A 5253-nucleotide genomic window follows, 5' to 3' on the forward strand; every position below is an offset into this window, starting at 1 on the left:
CAACTATAGGAACACACACGGCGAGCTCCATGAGTGGTGTTGCAGTGATATGTCCATTCTCTCTAGGATTGAGGCAAGGTAGGAAGCAACCCTGTGCCTCCTGCCGAGATGGGCCAGCAACTATTCATTGTAGGGCAAAAAGCCTCTGAAGAAATCTCTTCAGAAATTTCTCTTCTCTCTCCACACTCTGACTCTTCTATTATTTTTTACTGTTTATTTATTTTTGAGACAGAGAGTGAGGGACAGAGAGGAAAGAGACAGAATCCCAAGCAGGCTCTGCACTCAGCGCAGAACCCAATGTGGGCCTCGAACTCACAAACGGTGAGATCAAGGGGCGCCTGGGTGGCTCAGTCGGTTAAGCATCCGACTTCGACTCAGGTCACGATCTCGCGGTCCGTGAGTTCGAGCTCCGCGTCGGGCTCTGGGCTGATGGCTCGGAGCCTGGAGCCTGCTTCGGATTCTGTGTCTCCCTCTCTCTCTGCCCCTCCCCCATTCATGCTCTGTCTCTCTCTGTCTCAAAAATAAATAAACGTTAAAAAAAAATTAAAAAAAAAAAACACAAAAAACAGTGAGATCAAGACCTGAGCCGGAATCAAGAGTTGTACGCTTAACCAACTGAGCCCCCCAGGCGCCCCCATTATTCTTGACTTGGCTAAGGACTCTAGTTTTCTGAAATTTCCTTTGTAAATTCTGCATATGGAGAGCAAGCCGCATGCCCACTTTGGTATTTTGGTATAGAACATATCAGTACCTCTGAGTGAAGATTAGAATTGAAGCAGGAAGAGCCCTCTTTTAACATCCTGTGACACAGAGAACTAGAATAGAGAACTTCTACAAATCAAAAAGAAAGCGCCAACCCAGAATTTTTAAAAATGGGCAAAGGATATGAACAGGCAAGTCAGAAAGCTGAACCTTGTAGGGCAATGAACATTGAAGATGCTGAGGCTGAGGCATTTCCCATCCTGCTCCCAGAAGGTCGGGCAGCCGTTGTCTCTCTCCTTTGGGGCAGTGTTGTTCACGGTGCCATCTGTCAGAAATTCTTTTTCCATTTCTCCTGGGAGCTCTGGGATCCTGATGCAAGCAGGACTCCTGTTGGCCCTGAGTCCCTAGAATGAGCCCCCTGTGCTGCCCCCAGGACACCATGGGAAGCTTTCCCCCTCCATCTTCCATCTCTGTGTGCCTGTCTGTAGCTCGTTGGCATCTTGTGGATCCCCTCACTTGCAGAGAGGAAGGGATAAACCTACTTTTGTAAATTGTGTTCTTCCAAGGCCGTTTCAGAATTAATAATCAGGTTACATGTGTCATAGATACCCAGAGCTTTAAATTGTAATGGGGTTTCCTTTGGAAGCAGCTGCTACATTTCTTGGACTCTTCCTGTGGTTTTTTTTTTTTTAGGTCTCTAAAGGATTGGCTTCTTTAGAGGATTTTTGTTTATTTCATTTGGAAGGTCATAATCATTATCGAAACCTTTCCAAGTCGTTCATAATGTCGTGTGTCTCAAAAACTCATGGTAGGACTTCGGTGTGTCCTGGGTGTTGGAAACAGATCCCGATTCCCAGGGCTTTTCCTGGAGGGGCCACCTTCTCACCTCTGGCCTGAACAAAATGAGGGCCACCCACCAAAATGATGGAGGCAGCTGTGGCAAGAAGCCCTGGTCTCAGAGTCCAACTCCAAAGCGTTGTTACCTTGCCTCGATTTTAAAGACGCATCTGCCGGTTGGAGCTGTCATGAGAATTACGTGACGGAATGAATATGTGTGAGGGTGAGTGTAGGGGCTCACAAATGCAAGCTCTTCTAGTACAGAGCACGGCCAGCTGCGGCTTCTTAAAAGTCGATTCTCTTTACTTCTAATTCACTTTTTTTTTTTTTTTTTTTTTTTTGCTCATAACTAAAGTACTTTTCTAGAAAAAAAAAAAAAGTCGATTCTCTTTTTTTCCCATCATTAAATGAGTTCAGATGCATGAGAGTTTTGAGAACACAAGCAAGGAGAAGGAGAGCAACCATGTAACTCTGTATCCCATGCCCTTGTAGTCATTATTCCATGCCAAGGCTAGGACTATTTTTTCACACTGTTGTAAACATGTGGAACATAAGATGTTGAGTATTACATTTATACCTAATATCACAAGACTTTCTCACATTATTTCAGTCTTTGTAAACCTAGGGGTTTTTCTCTTTACCATTAAACTTTTTGGTTATGAAACCATGATTCCAAAGCTGAAACTATATAATCGGTGTGTGAGTGCTGACCCCTTTCCTCCCCTGCCCCGTTGCCTGCTTCTAACCATTTTATTTGTTGATGATTTGCTTTCCAGTGCTTTTTTTTTTTTTTTTTAATGTTTATTTTTGAGAGACAGAGAGCCAGAGCACGAGCAGGGGAGGGGCAGAGAGTGAGGAAGACACAGAATCCGAAGCAGGCTCTAGTCTCTGAGCTGTCAGCACAGAGCCGATTTTGGGCTCGAACTCACAGACCATGATATCATGACCTGACCGAAGTCAGACGCTCGACTGAGTGAGCCACCCAGGCGCCCTTCAGTGCTTATATAATTAGTATTTTCCCTTCCTTCCCATGTGAAAAGTAGCACACTATAGTTTTTTCATTAAACAGTATATCCTGAAGACCATTCCATGTCAATAATTAGAGTTTTTCCTCATTGCTTTTTATGGCAATGTGTGGCTATATTTTAGCTCATTCAACCAGTTTTCTAAACAATGGACATTTAAGTCCTTTTCAGTTTTATACCATTACAAATAAAGCCATGGGTGCCTGGGTGGCTCAGTCAGTTAAGCGTCGCTCATTTTTTTTTTTTTTTAAATTTTTGTAATGCTTATTTTATTTTTGAGAGAGACAATATGAGTGGGGTAGGGGCAGAGAGAAAGGGAGACACAGAATCTGAAGCAATCCAAAAAGTAAGGACATTCTCCAAAATAAACTTCATTCACACCTTTCAATAATAAACAGTACTTTTTTTAAAGTAGACTAATTTCCTCGTTTCTTTTTTTTCTTTTTCTCTTTCTTTTTTTTTTTTTTCTTTTGACTGGGAAAATAACTTTATTTCCTTTGGGGGTGTGGGCAGACTTCTAGTCTCAGAACTTACTGGAATTGTTCCTTGGTGCCAGTGGCCTTTGTGACTTTGAGTACATTGAAGCACACAGTCTTGATCAAGGGCCAGCACTTGCCCACTGTGGCAGTGTCACCAATCTGGGCATCCCTGAAACGGGGACAGGTGCACGGACATGTTCTTATGGTGTTTCTCAAAGTGGTTATACTTTCAGATGTGGTGGAGGTGACAGTGGTCTTCTGCATCTTTGCTTTGGTCATCACACCAGACAGAATCTGCCCTTGGATGGAGACATCAGTAAAGGGGCATTTTTGGTCGATATTAAGTGCCCTCAGTGGCCTCCTTGGGCGTCTTGAAGCCCAGACCGATGTTTCTGTAGTATCGCAGGAACTTCTCCAGCCAGTTTCTCCTAGCAGGACCCTCGTCTTATTTTGAAAGATGGTTGGCTGCTTTTGGTAGGTACAGTCAGTCTGAATGTCCGCCATCTTCCCGGCCACTTGGAAAAAGGAAGGTCCCCAGTTTCTGACACCTAGTATTTATTCAAATTTCCTTGGTTGTTCCAAAAATATCTTTTACAATTTGTTTTTTAAACCAGGATCCAATCAAATACCACAGACTGCATTTGGTTGTTATATCTTTTTTATTTAAAGCGGGTTCCCCCTCATACCCCTTTTTGTCATCAAACTGACTCCAAGAGACTTGGCCAATTGTCTTGTGATGTGTCCCACATCCTCGATTTGTCTGATTGTTTATTCATGATGTCATTGACCTTGTTTCTTTATGCCATGTTTTTCTGTCTTTTTTTTTTTTTTTAAGTTTTGTTCATTCCAGGTAGTTTCTGTTGGGTTTTTTGATCTCTTTCCCAAGAGGCTGATCCTAGACTGATTGGAATCTCTGCCAGTTGTGGATTGTTTACCTTGTGGGTCTTGTCCTTATCGGCTGGGTCCTATCGATGTCTCCCTGATGTCAGGAAGTCTCATTCCCTGAGAAGATGCATCCAGCCAGTTTCCTGCTTGGAGAGTATACACCTGGGAGCCAGTGGGAGAAGGAGTTTGGGCTTTCAATATTCAACACTTAAACATCCTCCAATTACCCTGTGTTCCAACTGAAAACTTGGGTCATGTTTCTCAGACCCGAGACCCTCTCTTGTCTCCAGATAATAGACCTCAAGTTTCTAGCTGGGGTAGGGGGGAGACCACCACCCAGGAGAGGGGATCTGGGGGTCTAAATGCTTGTTTTTTTTTTTAAGTGATCTCTAGGGCACTTGGTGGCTCAGTCAGTTAAGCGTCCGACTTCAGCTGAGGTTGTGATCTCACGGCTTGTGGATTCGAGCACTGCGGCGGGCTCTGTGCTGACAGTTCAGAGCCTGGAGCCTGCTTCAGATTCTGTGTCTCCCTCTCCCTCTCTGCCCTTCCCCTGCTCGCACTCTGTCTCTCTCTTTCCTTCTTAAAAATAAATAAACATTAAAATTAAAAAAAAAACAAAAAAACAACTAATCTCTACATCCAACATGGGGCTGGAACTCACGACCCTGAGATCAAGAGTCATATGCTCTACCAACTGAGCCAGCCCGGTATCCCTCCAACTGTTTCTGAAACAGCCTTTTCACCAATCCTGCTTTGGGCTCCACCTTCACCGTCATTACCCATGGTACCTGTTGGCCAATCCCTGAGCCTTTGGGGGTGGGCTGTAAAAGGGACTCCTGTTTGTTTTGTTTGTGTGTGTGTGTTTGTTTCCTACCTGTTGGCTTCTATTTCAGCTTTCTCAGAAATGCCTAAATCATTCGGCACTTCCCCATCTGCTTTTTGGCTTCCAAAATATTGTTGTTGCCATCCCCTCTTCTGTCTCTTCTTGGCCCTTGCGGGTTTGCATCCTTTCCAAATCCCTTTACTGATGCTTTGGAGGAGTAAAAGAGGAGGGGGCAGGAGAAATACATGGATCTACCCACCAGCTTATCCAGTCTTTGGTTTCGAGAAATGCTTGGTTGGTTTGATGAGCATTTTGGTTGTAGAAGACCCCTGGGTATTCAGATCTAGGTGAGGGCAGCACAAAGAGGAAGCTGAATTGCCCAGCATTGCACTGAGGAGGAGGATTTTGAGAGAACTCTGCAATGACTGGAGCTCCAGCAGTTATCTTGTGTTATGAAGTAACCTTGAAGAGGGAACAGAAAGAGAGGAGTCTGGCTCTAATA

At 44.2% G+C, this 5253-nt stretch overlaps 1 pseudogene; it reads right to left on the reverse strand.

The window, feature by feature from the left end:
- Positions 1 to 3055: 3055 nt before the first annotated feature.
- Positions 3056 to 3618, reverse strand: LOC125937497 (40S ribosomal protein S11-like; annotated as a pseudogene).
- Between the last annotated feature and the right edge of the window lie 1635 nt (positions 3619 to 5253).

The sequence above is a fragment of the Panthera uncia genome (assembly GCF_023721935.1).
Source record: "Panthera uncia isolate 11264 chromosome A3 unlocalized genomic scaffold, Puncia_PCG_1.0 HiC_scaffold_12, whole genome shotgun sequence".
NCBI lineage: Eukaryota > Metazoa > Chordata > Mammalia > Carnivora > Felidae > Panthera > Panthera uncia.